The sequence below is a fragment of the Lagenorhynchus albirostris genome, chromosome 2 (assembly GCF_949774975.1).
Source record: "Lagenorhynchus albirostris chromosome 2, mLagAlb1.1, whole genome shotgun sequence".
Classification (NCBI taxonomy): Eukaryota; Metazoa; Chordata; class Mammalia; order Artiodactyla; family Delphinidae; genus Lagenorhynchus; species Lagenorhynchus albirostris.
Genome location: NC_083096.1, coordinates 179,496,786 through 179,515,382, shown reverse-complemented (window position 1 = coordinate 179,515,382; position 18,597 = coordinate 179,496,786). Strand labels below are relative to the sequence as shown.

At 43.8% G+C, this 18,597-nt stretch overlaps 1 protein-coding gene across 1 annotated transcript in view; it reads left to right on the top strand.

Annotated features, from left to right (window-relative positions):
* The window catches only part of CA6 (carbonic anhydrase 6), a 45,496-nt gene that overhangs the window by 25,849 nt on the left and 1,050 nt on the right, over window positions 1-18,597 (top strand). The gene's annotated exons all lie outside the window — the stretch shown is intronic.

The window sequence follows — 18,597 nt, the reverse complement described above, 5'->3', positions numbered from 1 at the left end:
CAGGACTACACATTTTAAACATTTTTTACATTTTTGGATAAAGGTTGAAAAAAAGGGAAAAAGGAACCAAAATTAATTACAATGGTTACCTAAGCAGGGGGTTGGTGGGCACGGGACAGGGTGTAGGGTGGGCTGGGAAATGGACTTTTCTGGATGCACCCTGTTTGGTAGTTTTAACCTTGGAATCTTGGGTTTTAAATAGTTATAAAATTAAATTAAATTTAAAGGATTTTTAAAATCCCTAAAACTTCAGTTAACTTACAATGTAAAAACACAGTAAAATGATTGAACAATCATACACTGAGTTGGTAGCACAAACACAGAGAGAAGAGTTTTTCCTTAAACACAGTATTTTTACTATCATACTTAGCGAGGTTTAATCCTAAGGACAAGAAGAACGGATGTGTGTGTGTAATTACTATAATATGTTACTATATATACATAAATAATTGTGTTTATGTCAGATTAGCATGATTTTCAGCATAGGAACATAGAGATCCAAATATAAAATTTAAAAAGCTAAGTAAAAAGAAGAACCTGCTGTATAAAAAAATAAAATAAAACTGAAAAATTCAAAAAAAAAAAAGCTAAGTAAAAGCCCTGTATTTGTAGATTTGAATTGGAAATATCAGTATAATTTATAAAATATTTTTCTCTTTCTAAAAGCACATATTGGGACTTCCCTGGTGGTCCAGTGGTTGAGACTCCATGCTTCCATTGCAGGGGGTGGGCGTTCCATCCCTGATCAGGGAACTAGGATCCCGCACACTGTGCTGCGAGGCCAAAAAAAAGCAGGTATTTCCTCGCGTTGTGCACTCAGGTGTAGAAACAACAGTAACCCCATAGCAATGAACATCCTTATATCCAGACAGTGGTCTCTCAATGTTATTTCCCACTATCAGGAACCAGGGCTCCTTGGAGAAATGGCTGATTCCAGATCTGGGGCAAGGATATACAAGATGAACCTGGGATATCTTTTTAGGCCAGCAGACAAGAAATCTACCTAAGTCTACTGGGGTCATGCCCAGAAGACACAGGGACCGTCTTTTTTTTCTTCTTAGTTTTTGAATTTTATTTATTTTTTTATACAGAAGATTCTTATTAGTCATCAAGTTTATACACGAGTGTATACATGTCAATCCCAATCACCTAATTCAGCACACCACCATCCCCACCCCACCGTGGCTTTCCCCCCTTGGTGTCCATACATTTGTTCTCTACATCTGTGTCTCAACTTCTGCCCTGCAAACCGGTTCATCTGTACCATTTTTCTAGGTTCCACGTACATGGGTTAATATATGATATTTGTTTTTCTCTTTCTGACTTACTTCACTCTGTATGACAGTCTCTAGATCCATCCATGTCTCAGCAAATGACTCAATTTCGTTCCTTTTTATGGCTGAGTAATATTCCATTGTATATATGCACCACATCTTCTTTATCCATTCATGTGTCAATGGGCATTTAGGTTGCATGACCTGGCTATTGTAAATAGTGCTGTAATGAACATTGGGGTGCCTGTGTCTTTTTGAATTATGGTTTTCTCTGGGTATATGCCCAGTAGTGGGATTGCTGGATCATATGGTAGTTCTATTTTTAGTTTTTTAAGGAACCTTCATACTGTTCTCCGTTGTATCAATTTACATTCCTACCAACAGTGCAAGAGGGTACCCTTTTCTCCACATCCTCTCTAGGATTTGTTGTTTGTAGATTTTCTGATGATGCCCATTCTAACTGGTGTGAGGTGATACCTCATTGTAATTTTGATTTGCATTTCTCTAATAATTAGTGATGTTGAGCAGCTTTTCATGTGCTCCTTGGCCATCTGTATGTCTTCTTTGGAGAAATGTCTGTTTAGGTCTTCTGCCCATTTTTGGATTGGGTTGTCTGTTTCTTTAATATTGAGCTGCATGAGCTGTTTATATATTTTGGAGATTAATCCTTTGTCCGTTGATTCGTTTGCAAATATTTTCTCCCATTCTGAGGGTTGTCTTGTTTATGGTTTCCTTTGCTGTGCAAAAGCTTTTAAGTTTCATTAGGTCCCATTTGTTTATTTTTATTTTCATTACTCTGGGAGGTGGATCAAAAAAGATCTTGCTGTGATTTATGTCAAAGAGTGTTCTTCCTATGTTTTCCTCTAAGAGTTTTATAGTGTCTGGTCTTATATTTAGGTCTTGAATCCATTTTGAGTTTATTTTTGTGTATGATGTTAGGGAGTGTTCTAATTTCATTCTTTTATATGTAGCTGTCCAGTTTTCCCAGCACCACTTATTGAAGAGACTGTCTTTTCTCCATTGTATATCCTTGCCTCCTTTGTCATAGATTAGTTGACCATAGGTGCGTGGGTTTATCTCTGGGCTTCTATCTTGTTCCATTGATCTATAATTCTGTTTTTGTGGCAGTACCATATTGTCTTGATTACTGTAGCTTTGTAGTATAGTCTGAAGTCAGGGAGTCTGATTCCTCCAGCTCCATTTTTTTCTCTCGAGACTACTTTGGCTATCTGGGGTCTTTTGTGTCTTCATACAAATTTTAAGATTTTTTTGTTCTAGTTCCATAAAAAATGCCATTGGTAATTTGTAGGGATTGCATTGAATCTATAGATTACTTTGGGTATTATAGTCATTTTCACATTATTGATTCTTCTAATCCAAGAACATGGTATATCTCTCCATCTGTTGGTATCATCTTTAATTTCTTTCATCAGTGTCTTATAGTTTTCTGCATAAAGGTATTTTTTCTCCCTAGGTAGGTTTATTCCTAGGTATTTTATTCTTTTTGTTGCAATGGTAAATGGGAGTGTTTCCTTAATTTCTCTTTCAGATTTTTCATCATTAGTGTATAGGAATGCAAGAGATTTCTGTGCATTAATTTTGTATCCTGCAACTTTACCAAATTCATTGATTAGCTCTAGTAGTTTTCTGGTGGCATATTTAGGATTCTCTATGTGTCATGTCATCTGCAAACAAGGACAGTTTTCCTTCTTCTTTTCCAATTTGTATTCCTTTTATTTCTTTTTCTTCTCTGATTGCCTTGGCTAGGACTTCCAAAACTATGTTGAATAATAGTGGTGAGAGTGGACATCCTTGTCTTTTTCCTGATCTTAGAGGAAATGCTTTCAGTTTTTCACCATTGAAAATGATGTTTGCTGTGGGCTTGTCATATATGGCCTTTATTAGGTTGAGGTAGGTTCCCTCTATGCCCACTTTCTGGAGAGTTTTTATCATAAATGAGTGTTGAATTTTGTCAAAAGCTCTTTCTGCATCTACTGAGATGATCATATGGTTTTTATTCTTCAATTTGTTAATATGGTGTATCACATTGATTGATTTGCATATATTGAACAGGGATCGTTTTGAAGCGGCTCCTGGGACAACTTAAGCATCAAAAAGAATAATATCAGAAAAAGAAGAATAACTGCAATGGATTGAAACACAGCAAATATATAGAAAGACATGAACTCATAATGGTGCTAAAAAAAAGGAAGGAAAACTCATTGGCCAGGACTTCCCTGGTGGCACAGTGGTTAAGAATGGTTAAGAATCTGCCTGCCAATGCAGGGGACACGGGTTCGATCTCTGGTCTGGGAAGATCCCACATGCCGTGGAACAACTAAGCCCATGCACCACAACTACTGAGCCTGTACTCTAGAGCCCACGTGCTGCAATTACTGAAGCCCACGCACCTAGAGCTTGTGCTCTCCAACAAGAGAAGCCACCGCAATGAGAAGCCCGTGCACCCCAACAAAGAGTAGTCCCTGCTCGCCACAACTAGAGAAAGCCCACGTGCAGCAATGAAGACCCAACACAGCCAAAAATAAATTAAAATAATAATAATAAATAATAATAATAAAATAAAACTCATTGGCCAAATTTGGAGGTTGCCAGGGAAACCACTTATTATTCTGTAAATCGGCAAACAGAGGGGGAGACTCAAGCATTTGTCCTGCTTTTCCTGTGCAAATTGTATTTCAAAGTACAGTAGCCTCATAGTTGGTTGTTCCTGTTTCCTGTGGCTGCTATAGCAATTGATCACAAACTGCATGGCTTAAAAGAACAGAAACGTATTTTTTCATAGTTCTGGAAGCTATAAATCTGAAATCAAGGTGTGGACAGGGCCACGCTCCCCCCAAAGCCTCCAGGAGAGAATCCTTCCTGCCTCTTCCAGCTCCTGGTGGCTTCAGGTGTCCCTTGGCTTGTGGCTGCATCCCTCCAGTCTCTGCCTCCGTCTTTACCTCACCTCCTCCTCGTCTCTGTGTCTGTGTCCCTCTGTCTTTCTCTTATTACACTTGTCATTGGATTTAGGGTCCATCTCAATAAGCCAGGACAATCTCATCTCAAAACCCTTCACTTAATTATATCCGTGAAGATCCTTTTTTCCAATAAGTTCACGTCTACAGTTTCTAGATGGACGTATCTTTTTGGGGGGCCGCCATCCAACCCACTGCATGCGGTGAAAGGAAGCTCTTCCTGGAGCAGTTCCAGCTATTAAGTTCAGAAAGAATCATCTTGCAACTGAATGAACAAAAGGACCCAAGAGCTGATCATCACTGGTCCCTAACACCAGCAGATGGAAGGTTGACGGGGTCTTCATACCATGGATTTAAGGACACTTAGCAGGGTTAACGCCACTTGACGTGGAACAAGCTGACATTCTGGACGTCTTGGAGTACCCAGCACTGCCCATGAGGACCAGTGGCAAAGAGAATTTTTTTTTTGAACCTGGATGTAGTTAAGGCTTTAACTATTAACAAGGAGTTTTCAGGAAATTCAGAGGATAGAAGAACGTGTATTCACCAAGAAGATATAAGCTCCGTGACAATGAACTCCAAGGACCTCAGAGGAGTATCTGGTGCATAAAGGTGCTCAATGAAAAGGTGCTGAATGAATGAATCCAGACTGTATAAACAACTCCTAAAAATCAATTAAAAAAAGGCCCAGCAACCCCAGAGCAAATCAGAAAAGGGGATGAACTGACAATTTACAGAGACAGAAAATGGGAAGGATCCATAAATACGTGAAGAGTCTCAGTCTCACTAGTAATTAAGGTAATAAAAATGAAAACCTTAATGCGATACCATTTCACACCCCAGATTGGGATCTGACAATACCACATGCTGCTGAGGTTGTGGAGCAAACTTCCTCCTGCTGGTGGGGGTGTGAGCTGCTCCAACAGCTCTGAAAGCACTTGGGCGATACTTGCAAAATGTGCATATCCTATGACCCAGAAACCCCACTCCTAGGGGTTTACGTTAGAGAAACCTGCGTATATGCATGAGAAACAAAAGTGTTCGCAGCAGCAGTACTTGTAATTGAAAAATAGGGGAAATATTTTGAACAGGATCACGTAAAATAACATACTGGGCAGCAGTAAAGAATGAATGAACCAGAACTACACCTACCAACATGGTAGAAAGCCACAAGCAACAAAATAAGTAGCAGGAAAAATATAGTGTTGTATTATTTATAAAAGCTGAACGATAACAAGGGAATTATATATCTACATAATTTTAAGGTGTATTTAATAATACACAGTAAAGGTGATTCATAAGAAAAACTCCAAATTCAGAATGTTACTGAATGCACAGTGAGGCCAAACAAACCGAAACGTCAGAGTTTGGAGCAGAGAAAGATTTGTTGCAGGGCCATGCAAGGAGAATGGGGGGCTCGTGCCCCCAAGACCCTGAACTCCCCAAAGGGTTTTAGCATAGCATTTTAAAAGGCAAGGTGAGGGAGGGGCATTGTTGGTCGTTGCAGACTTCTTGGTGTTGGAATCCTTTGTTCTTGCAGCTGTCCACGTGGGTCAGGTCATGATGTTCCTGTAAACCTCCAACAAGAAAAATGTTATTCTCTGTTCTGTAACTTTTTATCTGTGTATGAATGGAAAAGTGTTATACCCTTAAAGGTCAGAGCCTTGGGAATAGGCTATCCTATATACTTCAGGCTATAGGCAACATTCTTAAATGGAAGCAAAAGTACTAGAATACAAAGGTTAAAGTAAAAGAAACAGATTTAATATGGAGTCAGATTTGTTCTTCCCTATTAAAAGAGTAGTGGTTGCATCCAGCATGGGGAGGGAGGGGTGGGAAGAAAGAGCCCTCAATTGTGTCTGTAATGACATTGCTTAAAATGGGTGGTGGATACATGGCTGGTCATTACTCTTTGTTAATTACTATTTATTCCTTTTAAAATATGGAATCACTTTCCTACTCAAAACCCTCTAATGGTTTCCCATTACACTTTGAATCAATTCCAAAGCCCTAATTTTGGTCTACATAATTTGGCTCTTGGCTACTTCCTGGACATCTTCTGTTACCACTTTGCCTTTTGCTCACTGAGCTCTGGCCATACCAGACATACCAAATATGGTCCAGCCTCAGGGCCTTTGCATATGCTATTCTCCCTGCATTGAATGCAGGGCATAGGCTCTTACTCTTTCTTGCTATGCTTCTCTACTCACATCTCCACAAAAGCCACCAGACCAGCTTTTGTTTTACCCTAGAGATTGACAATGAACTTGAGATGACCCTGGCTCTCTTATGAAGCACTGCAGTGGGCTGCTTCTTCACCCTCCTGAACTACGATACCAGGGTTGGGCCCATTGCTGTGTGGTCATTTAGGGCAGGCGCATCTGTGGATGGGGGAAGAGGTTGTAAAATGACTCTGGACAAGATGTGTCATGTAGAAGGGGGGGCACTGTCATTGCGGGTAGAATCGTGGTGGTCTCCAGGGTCCTCTCCAATGAATCCCTGGGCTGGATGAGCCACGTGCTCTCTGCAGCCTCCCTGGGCCACCAGCAGATTGAGACATTGCTCTGGGGAGACACACAACTCCAAGTACAAGGTGTGAGGCTGGTGGAGGCTTTGGGATGAGCTAGGCAGGAATCAGACTCAGCGTTGACCCAGCTTCTAGGGACATTTTAATTACATAAAATTAAAACTCACTCACATTTATATTGTGCTTCAAAAGTTACCAAAAGTTCCCACAGACCTTATTGAAAGGCTGAAAATGAAAGTTTCTAATCATCAATTGATATTTTTATAACTTTTATAGAAACTATAAATACTACTGTTTAATCGTATTATTACTTACTGTTAATTTATGATGCTAACTTTTCACTATTACAAACGACACAGAGTAGGAATTTGGATGAATTTAGTTTAAAAACTAAAAAATACCCAACTAAGACAACAAAATTCCCCCAAACACCAAACACCCAAGGAAAAAAATAAAATGGCTTTAGGTGGTATTAATCTGGGGCTAATGTTATTTCTCTAGATTGTCACTGTGAACACTTTTTAAACTAAATTGCTGTCAACTTTGTTTTCCAAAAGTTTTCTCCTGGGAGCCGCTGAGGATGGAGAACACATCCTCTCCCGGTGAAAGCAGAAAGAATCTGCTTTTTAAACAGCCTTAAAAACAGCTGCTGGTTGTCAGTGGGAAGAAAGTCACCTGGCCGACTGCCCCCCTCAAGGGCAAGGTTGGGTCCCCCGGGAGCAGAAGCTGGGAAGACCACCCCCCTTAGCGGGCCCTGGGATTTCAGAATTCCCAAACTGGTTTCTGTGAGTTCGTGGTTCTCGAGAAAAGTTTTGAGAAACAAAATATCCCTTAGAAACGGCCCCTTAGCTGTTCCATGGTGTTCTCAGCTGATGTTCCTCTCTCACCAGTGCCAGAAATTTCCCCAAAGGCCTTCTGTGTTAGTGCCATTTTGTGAAAAACTAACGAAAGCAAAGGTGTTTGTGGAGGACGGATTAGAAGGCTGAGCGGAAGGGCTGCGTTTGCAGGGAAGCTGCTGCCCTCCAGTGGCCACTCTGAGGATGGCGAGGTCCGTGCCCAGGAGACCTTGGCTATCCCGTCCACCCCTCCCGTCTTTCTTATTGGTAAACTGGTATACACAGGACCCCTAAAGGTCTCCTGTAAGTTACAGGCATGTCAGGGACAAACAACACAATGCATGTTCCTGGACTACCATCCTTTCTCACACAATAAGACGTGGGATTGCTCTGGGCTATGGTCCCTCTTGCCTCTATGTCCTGCTTTTAGAATTTCAAAGCACTGTCACCCTGGATGATAGAAACCCAACCGTTCCCATCTACCCTCTTGTCACCTGGGGGGCCACCTCCCCTGCCCCCGCTGAATGGACAAGGCTGGCCACTCAGATGCCCCCTCTCAGGCCTGAGTTAGCGACTTGAGGCCCAGCTCACATGAGGCCGTGCAGAGGGGCCCAGGACTGGCACCTGGTAACCCCACACCTCACGTAAGTGGATGCTGGAGGAGCAGACACCCTGCCCTCCCGGGACGGCTGTGTCCAGAGAGAAGGAGGCAGGTGCTGGAGAGCAGCAGAGAAGGACCTCCAGGCCTCAGAGAGCGGGGTCAGCGTGGCTGAGGTGGGGGGTGACGATGACCTGCTGGTGACCACTGGTATGGGCTGTACTTCCTGCCCTTGGAAATCCCGCCCCCCGCCCCCCCTCCCAGGTCTTGACTGAGCAAGCATGATTGCATTTTTGTTCTCCACAAACACACAATCCCCAACTAAGACACAACATGTCTTATTTTGTTGGAGCCTCTGAAGCAACCAGGGATGCTGGAGGGCCTGGCTTATCTCCAGTTGAAGAAACTGGGACAAGAGAGTGTGCTCTGACGCACAGCATCTTAGTAGGGAAGCGCGAACTCGAAGTCCTGGGCTGCAACCACTTTCTCGTTGACCCGTTCGACTACTGGAACTGACTTAGGGAACAAATCAGGAAGAGGCATGGTGTTCATTTTCTGGGGTGCAGCTCAGCAGCCTCAGCTCCACCAAGGAATACCCCTAGGCTGAGTTTTAGGGTGTCAGGACCCCAGCATCTCCCAGAAACATGGTAAATGTCCCGTTGGCTCCTGCTCCAGAGTTCCCCACCCCACTGCTGATAGCATAACAGGCTCCTGGGGGTGGGAGCTAAGAGAGAGAGAGGCCCCCCCACTGCTCCAGGGTGGGCTGCTCAAGCACTGGCCCCTCTTTCAGGGTGGACGTGGGAGAAACCTGCTGATCACATCTTTCTTAGAGGCAGACACACGTGGGCAAACAGAGCCATCCTTAGGCCCTGGATCAAAAATACCAGATGGGACCACTAGCCTTTGTCAAGAATGAAAGAACCCACCATCCATGGAAGGGTCCCTTGAGGCAGTGCCCCCTCCTCATGTACAACAAGGAGGGTGTCATATGTGCTTCTCACTCTGTCACCGCCTCTCCACCTGGTGAGCTCCACTTCACCCTTCAGGATGCAGTATTCGTACCCACGAGATAGGGCACCCATATCACGCACGTTTAAGAGCAAGGAACAGAGGTGAGGGGGTTAAGCAATTTGCTCCAGGTGCCTCGGGTACCAAATGGCAGAGCAAGATCTAGAGCCAGGCCTCCTGTTCCTTAGGTTAGTTTCTTTCTACTCATTTCCCACTTGAGGAGAACCACAGGGCTTCTGTCAGAAGTTTATACCATCAGAGATTAAAAATCCTTTATCGTCAACATGCTTCTCTTTGAATCCCCAAATGTGCTATCGAGCACTTGAAAGGTGGCTGGTGCAAATTGAGATGTCCTGGGATTTCACTGACTGAGCATAAAAAATGTCAAAATATCTCATTAATAATTATTTTTATGTTGGTTACATGTTGAAATAATGTTTTAGATATGTTGGATTAAACCTAGAATATCATTAAGACTGAAAAAAAAAAAACCCACAAGCTTCTCTTTGAAAATGAAAACACTACGGGGAGTTCAAAGATTAGGCTGTTACCAGTTATTTAAATCTTAGTGTGAATTAAATGGCATAGCTCAAGCCCAGTAAATATTTGCAAGGTGAAGGACTGTGATACTTTTCCTTTGGGTTTAGAATGGTGTTTTGTTTTGTTTTGTTTTGTTTTGCGGTTCGCAGGCCTCTCACTGCTGTGGCCTCTCTCGTTGCAGAGCACAGGCTCCGGACGCGCAGGCTCAGCGGCCATGGCTCACGGGCCCAGCCGCTCCACGGCATGTGGGATCTTCCTGGACCGGGCACGAACCCGCGTCCCCTGCATCGGCAGGCGGACTCCCAACCACTGCGCCACCAGGAAGCCCCAGAATGGTGTTTTTTTCTTTTAAAGAGGTTCATAGAATGCATTTTTAAAAAATTAATTAATTAATTTACTTATGGCTGTGTTGGGTCTCCGTTTATGTGCGAGGGCTTTCTCTAGTTGTGGCAAGCGGGGGCCACTCTTCATCGCGGTGCGCGGGCCTCTCACTATCGCGGCCTCTCTTGTTGCGGAGCACGGGCTCCAGACGCGCAGGCTCAGTAATTGTGGCTCACGAGCCCAGTTGCTCCGCGGCATGTGGGATCCTCCCAGACCAGGGCTCGAACCCGTGTCCCCTGCATTGACAGGCGGACTCTCAACCACTGCGCCACCAGGGAAGCCCCAGAATGGTGGTTTTGATGAGGATGAAGAGGTGGGAGTAATTTGGAGTGTCACGGGCTGCTGGAGGGCTAGGACTGACTGCGTGAGGGCCTGAGGTTGTTGGCTTGAGGGTTCATGGATACAGTGATGAAAGAGGGTCTGGAAGGTGAGAAGGCGCTGGAAACTATTTTCTCTGTGGTGACCCATGGTCTGTCGTCCAAGCCAAGGGTTTAAAGGGCTTCAGAACTGAGCCAAAGGAACCTCCACCTGAGCCTGGTGGGCCGTGAGGCCACCGTACTGAGCCTCATCTCCTTACTGGGCTCTGGATCTGAATCTAGGAACCTCTGGGGCCACAGAAGAAGGTTTGCTAGGGCATCAGTGGGGCTGTTCCTGGAAGGATGGTGGTGGTAGGGGAGGTACAAAGTGAAATGGATATGAAGACACAGCCAAGGTCAGACAGCTCAGGGGCCAAGCTCTGTGGGCAGAGGCAGAACTGTCTGTGGCTGAGGGGGCATGGCCTGGGACCTCTGAGAGCCCTGAGTGCATGGATAAACCTGTGGATCCCACCCTACATCACAGGAAGAAGGAACCACACCTGGGATTTTGAGCACCTATATGGGCCTCAGGGGGTCTGTGGGCATTGTTAGTAAAATAAAATTAGGATGCAAGTCTTCCAAATGTGTATATAAAAATAAGCAAAGTTAATCAATATAGCAAAAGAATGGAAATTGAAAAAAGAAAATAGCAAGAACATATAAGAAGCAAAACATAAAATAAGATGCCAAAGAGCAAAACATTGATTATAACAAATATAAATGGATTAAACTCTGATATTCAAGGGCAAAGACTCTCAGATTAGATCAAAGAACAAAAAAATCTAGAGCATGTCTAAAACATAAGACACAGAGAGGCTAAAAATACAGGGGTGAGTGTTTACATACCAGGCAAATGCAAACAGAAAGCAAGTCTTGGTTGCTTGAATGTAGAATTCAAGATTAAAAAGTATGAAATATAAGTTGAAAGAGTAGCTATAGCGTATATTTGAGATGTTGTGGTGTGATCAAGTTGGTGTTTCAACAGCACTGGCTGAGGGTGCCAGGAATACCCATTCCTGACCCAGAGCCCCCTTCCTTAGAGGTCTCTGTGAGGAGCAGCTAATTCTCTTCTTCCTCCCCAACACTCAGTCCACGTGCTTTGGGTGGGGTGGTCAGTCACGTGCTCCATCCTTGTTGGCCACAAGGATTGTTTTCAGGGATACAGGGTTCCAAGTGGCCCAATCAAAGCCAATCCCAGAATTTGGGGGAACTCAACCACAACATGCACAAAACTAAACTCAGGGTTTTCCTCCCCAAAACCCAGTATTCTTCTTGTGACCCCAAACTCTAAATGGTAGCACAATGCATCCAATGAGCGATGTAAAACAAAACCAAAACAAAACAGCAAACCTTTTAAACATCTCCCTCTTCCTCACCCACCATCCAATCCACTCCTAAGTCCCATTGATCTTATCTCCTAAATATCTCTTAACTCTCTCCGGTTATCTCTATTTTCCATTGACCCCTTTCAAGTCCATCATCCCTTCCCTGGGCTACTAAAGCAGCCTCCTCATTAGTCTCCTTATTTCCACACTTGGTTGCTCAATTCCAATCCAGCTGCTGTCAAAACAACCTTTCTAAAATGGAACGCTGACAGGGTCCAAGGGTGAGACTTGAGTGAGGGCCTTGTGTTAGGTTAGGCTCATCGGGAAGGCTTGTTAAAACACAGATTCCTGGGCTCCACTCCAGAGTTTCTGATTCAGGGGGTCTGGGGGTGGGGGGTAGAATCTGTATTTGTAACAGGCTCCCAGGTCATGCTGACGTAGCACTTGAGAATTGCTAGTGTCGCTTACCTAGTTTACCAGAAGTCTGCATTGGGGTGTGGGTCTAAATCTCCAGTGACCTGTGAAGAATTTCTCTGACTTGCTTTGTTCCTTAAGAAGCTATTTCATTCAGGACTTTTGTTTTCAGAGACAGAAAACCCAAATCAAGCGGGTTTCAGCAACAAAGGAAATCTATTGGTTCACTGAACTGAAAAATTCAGGTGAAGCACAAAAAAATTCAGGCTCAGTGGGATTCCAGCTCACACCATGTCGTCAGAACTAAGTTCATCCTCCCTCAGCCCTGCCCTCCTCCCTCTGGCCTTGTTCTCACGAAAGTGGTCCCTCAAAGTGGGCGCCAGAAGCTCCAGGATTCTGTCCTCTGGGCTCAGCAAGATGGAGAAGTTCCCAAGATGGAGAACTGGAATAGGGACCCCTATCTAAAGTGGGACCCTGGGGAGAATACCTTCAGCAAAAGGGAGAGCAGGACACAAGTCCACCCAATAGAGGGAGACAGCATCCAGGTCTCAGATCTAGGCGGAGGGTGAGAAGGTGGGACTTGAGCAAATATTCATAAGCACCAGCTGGCCCTTCCCTGGCTTCAGGGTTCAAATTCATATTATCTGTTTGTTAAAAGGACTCGACAATAAAAACAATAGAAAAACACATACACCCAGCTAAACCAAAAAAAAAAAAAACCAACCAGAAACTTCAATGGCCCCTCCTGGTGCCTGACAGGAGCACACACAGAAATGTTTTAGGGACAATTGCAGATATTTGAACATGGCAGAAATATTAAATGATACGAAGGGCTTACTGATATTTGAAAAATTTTTGTGTGAAATAAAAGTACTTAATAAAAATATGACTTTATTTTTAAAAGATCCATAATGAGGTATTTAGGGATGAAATTCATGATGTCTGTAATTTACTTTAAAATATATCCACAAAGAAGGAGGAGAGGAAATATGGCAAATTTGTAAGTGTTTTTTTTTTAAAAAAGTCATTACTGGGACGTATCTAGGAGTTTGAGGAGACTGGAGCCTTTCGAGACCTGAGAATGAGGACTAAGGGATTGTGACAGGCAGAGCGGGGAATAAGCACTGGAGTCTGGGACTCTCTTACTTGCTCACATTCTGTGCCCTCACAGGGAAGCAAAGACTCTAATTGCCAAGTCAGGAGAATCAGCAGGAGCCCTGACCCCTGTCCACTCCTGTTTCCAACCTTGGCCAATGGTGTTGACCCGTCCCTCTCAGAAACCAAAGCACACAGATCCTCCCCCAGCTGGTGACCTAAGCACAGGGCCAGGGCACCAGCACCCACCAGTCTGTGCACGTACAGACTGCCAGCAAGAAAAGTCTTTCAGCTCAAAGGCCTGGACCACTCTGAAGCTCCCATCAGGATGACGGGAATGATGGTGAAAATGTTCTTGATCAGCGGGGCTCCCTTTCTGGAGCAAGGGCATGACCTAGGGTCAGACTCTGGGGACAGAAGGTGGTTGAGACGGGGGTATCTCTCTTTTTTATAAATATATATTATTTATTTATTTATGTAATGGCCGCACAGGGTCTTAGTTGCAGCATGCAGACTCTTAGTTGCGGCGTGCACGCGGGATCTAGCTCCCCGACCAGGGATCGAACCTGGGCGCCCTGCATTGTAAGTGTGGAGTCTTACCCACTGGACCACCAGGGAAGTCCCAGAGACGGTGGTATCTAACTTTGACATAAAAACGCAACAAACTGAATGACAAGGGGGAATGTAATGGGTGAGCATCCTTACGGAGATGCCGGGAAGGTGTCTATGACAGGACAATGGATGGGACAAACACAAAAGTGAGGACCATGGGGCCCACCTGCAATGAGGAAGGTTTGGGATCAATGTAGGAGGAGTGTTTTATGGCATAAAGCTGCTGACACCAGTTGCTAACATGAATACGCACGCACTTCATGCCGGCCGCTCTGCAAAGTGCTTTCAACATTGGCTTAGTTCGGGTTCCCCAGAAGCAGAGCCTGAGTCAAGGGCAAGGAGTTCATTTGGAAAGTGGAAGAAAACACGGCAAGGGAGTGGAGAAATGATCCTGGAAAGAGCAAGGAGCCCATGAAGGGTGTGTTCTGGGGCCAGCTACCAACAGGCATCTGTTGCTTTAATCCCAGAAGGGACATGAGGAAACATGTAGAACACACTCAGATGGACCTGGCGGGGGCTGTGGAAACCGGAGCATCTACACACAACCTCCATCAGCCAGCGGTGCAGGGCACCCACCACCCAGCTCTTCGGACTCACCTGGGCTCAGAAAAGTGCCTTCAGGTGAAGAGAAGGAAGGCAGACATGGACATAGAGTGTTAGCCAGAGCACGCGGAGGGTGTCTGCCCCCCACACGTTGACACATACAATCCTCTCGACAATCCTACAAGGCAGGTGCGAATACTATTATTATCCCCATTTTTCTGATGGGAAAATGAGACAGAGAAGTTAAGTAACTCACCCGAGTGCAGAGCCCGGAAGTCTGTCTCCAGAGTCCATGCTGGAATGGGCTGTCTTTGGAGGTAGTGAACTGCCTGTCAATGGAGGCATTCAAGAAGAGGTCCGATAACAACTGCAGGGATGTTGAACGAGGGATTCCTACTGGGGACAGGGACTAAGGGACAGCTAAGGCCCCTTTCAGTGTTGAAATCCAAGATCTTATCAAGAGGCAGGGGGAGTACCTGAAAATCTGGTCCAGACAGACAACCTAGGAGGCTCTGATGCCAGAAGATGGGGGTGGGTGGGTGGTGGCCTAGAAGAAATCTCTGCTGAGTGGGTTTTCTAGTGGCCACCGGGCTCCACATCTTGAGGAGAACCCTGGGGAACTGCTGGAACCCAAACCTTGCTAGCCGTGCAACAGCTCTTCCTGATGACCAGGAGCGTGTTCGCCTCAGGCAAACTCCGATCCCACTAGCACAAGGATGGATCCTCCCCACACCTCCTGGGCTCAGGGTCCTCATCTGCAAAATGATGGAGGTGATGGGACCCATCTCTGGTTCCTCTACCACCGAAGTTCTGTGATTCTGGATTCAGACAAGGAAGTGAAGGCCAAGCTTCTAGAACAGTCCAGGCACTCTTGGTATAGCTGAGAACAGCACAGTGTGAATTACAAAAAAGCCTGGATTATGGCATAATTGCAAAATAGTGAATGTTTCCTTCATTCAAGTATACAACGAATGGCAAATTAATTGTTAACCAAGTATCTATGAGAAGAGGTCCTATGAGTCCTGCTTTATACAGAATTAATTTTCAATTGCCAATATTTTCTTTGTTTTTTTGTTTGTTTTTGTTTGTTTGTTTGGCTGAGCCTTGCCATTTGTGGGATCTTAGTTCCCTGACCAGGGATTGAACCCCGGCTCTCGGCAATGAGAGCTCGGGGTCCTAACCACTGGACCACCAGGGAGTTCCCCAGGATTTTCTTTTATGCATGAAAACTGAACTGGTAGGGTTCTTTAAGAGCTAGTTTTCTTTAGAGGACTTCCCACTCCTCCCTACAAACTGCCGGCCATGGTACATCAAGTCCAAGTGTAACTGCGGATTCCCAAGAGTGAGATCTGGCCATACGGGATTCCGTGCGGCCTCGCCCTGAGAACTTGGCTCACTCCCTTCCTTCCCGGGAACCTTGATCTGGACATCCCTCCTTATCTGCAGAGCCACCTCTTGGCAGCAACTGGGCTTACGTGTAAAGATTAGTGAGTCTGTGTGAACCAAGCAAAGTACAAGAACTATTCTTCATTCTCAAACAAGACACAAGTCAAGGGCACATGGACTGACTCGGTCTGAACCCCAAAGCTCAGAACAACACGGATGAGGCTGCACGGGGAGAGGCTGCAGCTGTTACAACTTGGAGCCATGGGTCACCTGACCTCGAATCAAACCCAGTCAACAAGCATTTATTGAACACCTGCTAGAAGTGCTGAGTATGGTCAAGACTTTGCTCTCAAAGGCTGATCCATCTCCACGGGGTGGACAACAGAGGGGCTGCTGTTCCCATGCAGCTGACAAGGGGAAGAAATCCCAAGGAATTCAAGGACTTGCTTTAGGGTCAGGATGTCTATGGCAAAGTGGACTTTAGACCTCCTGATTTTCAAGGTTGCACAACTCCCCATCACATGCACAATCTCCAAGAGACAGCATGGTTTACTAATGTGAATTTTGAAAATGTTTTTATTAGCCATTTTATTTCTTATTTAAAATGCACAATCTGATGTTTTGACATCTGTACACATCCATGATATTATCCCCACAGTGAAGATAGTGAACATTTCCATCATTCCAAAATTACTCCCAAGCAACCGCTGATCTGTTTTCTGTCGCTATAGATTAGTTTGCATTTCCTACAATTTTACATAAGTGAAATAATATAGTATATACTTTTTTGTCTGGCTTCTTTCATTCAGCAGAATTACTTTGAGATCCATGCATACTGTAGCATGTGTCAACAGTCATATCTTTTTATTGCTGCATAGTATTTGACTGTATGGATATACCACAGTTTGTTTATCCATTCACCTAGGGATGCACTTTGATACTGTGTCCAGTTTGGGGCCATTACAAATAAACCTGCTATGCACATTTGTGTACAAGCCTCTGTATGGACATACAGACATATGCTTTAATTTCTTTGGGTAAATACCTAGGAGGGAATGCTGGATCGTATGGTAGATGTATGTTTAACTTTGAAAGAGACTGGCAAACTGTCTTTGAAAGTAGCTGTACCACTTGCATTCCTAACAGCAGTGTACCAGCAAGAGTTTCTCCACATCCCTGTCAATACTTGATGTAGTTGGTCTTTTTAATTTTAGGCATTCTAAGAGGTAGGTAGAGGTATCTCATTGTGGTTTTAATTTGCATTTCCCTAATTACTAATAATTTAAGCATCTTTTCATGTGCTCACTTACCATCACGTGCCTTCTTTGGGGAAGTGTTTATTCAAAGCTTCTGCCCATTTAAAAACTGGAGTTGTTTGTTTTCTTATTATTCGGTTTTGAGAGTTCTTTATACATTATACTTCTAGATACAAGTCTTTCTCAGAGAGATGATTTGCAAATACTTTGTGTCAGTCCACGGCTTGTCTCTTCATTTTCATAACAGTGCCTTACAAATAGCAGAAATTCTTAATTTTGTCCAATTATTATAAATTTGTCCAATTTATCAACATTTTCTTGTACGGATTGTGCTTTGGGTGTTGTTTTGTGCAACTCAAGCTCACAAATATTTATCTCTTATGTTCTATTCTAGAAGTTTAATTTAGTTTAATTTAGGCTTATCATCCATTTTGAGTTCATTTTTATATATGATGTGAAGTATGGATAAAAGTTCTTCTTCTTCTTCTGCTTTTTTGTAGTTGCACCAGAACATTTGTTAGAAATACTATCCTGTCACCATTCAATTGCTTTGGTCAAAAATCAGTTGTCTATATCTAAATCCGTTTTGATTACTGTAGCTTTATAATAATTTTGACATCAGGTAATATGAGTCCTCCAACTTCATCTTTCTCAAAGTTGTTTTGGTAATTCTAGCTTCTTTGCATTTCCACATAAACTGTAGAATCAGCTTGTCAATTTCTATGCCCCGCCCAAGACGTCCTGCTGGGATTTTGATTGGAATTGTGTTGAATCTATAGATCAACTTGGGGAGGATTAAGCCAACCTTGCATTCCTAAAATAAATCCCACCTGGACAGGATATATTATTGTCCTTATAACACTTTATTATATTCTATTTAAAGTTGGTTAATAATTTTCCTATCTATGCTTAGGAGGGTGTTGGTCTGTAGTTTTCTGTCTCTAGTTTGGTTTTGGTATCAGAGTAATGATAGTTTCTAAAGTGATTTAAGAAGTATTCCTTCCTCTTAATTTTCTGGAAGAGTTTGTGTCACATTGGTATTATTTCTTCCTTAAATGTTTGGTAGAATGCACCAGTAAGTCCATCTGGGCCTGGAGTTTCCTTTGTGGGGAACTTTAACCATGAGTTCAATTTAACCATGAGTTCAATTTCTTTAGTTGACGGAGGACTATACAGGTTATCTATTTCTTATCGTGTGGCCTTTGGCACTTAGTATCTCTTGAGGAGCTTGTCTATTTCATCTAAGTTGCCAAATTATTGGCATAAAACTGTTCATAATATTCCCTTCTTATCCCATCACCTTGCTGTATTCTATTGGGTAGAAGCGAGTCACGTTTATCCAGGCTCAGACTATACGTCCACTCCTACCAATGACAAATGCACCAGACCATCTTCTATGCTACTCCAGAGGCAGCTAATGTGTTTGGATGACCCTGGGCTCACTCGGCCAACATTGTGGTGGGTGTCTCCT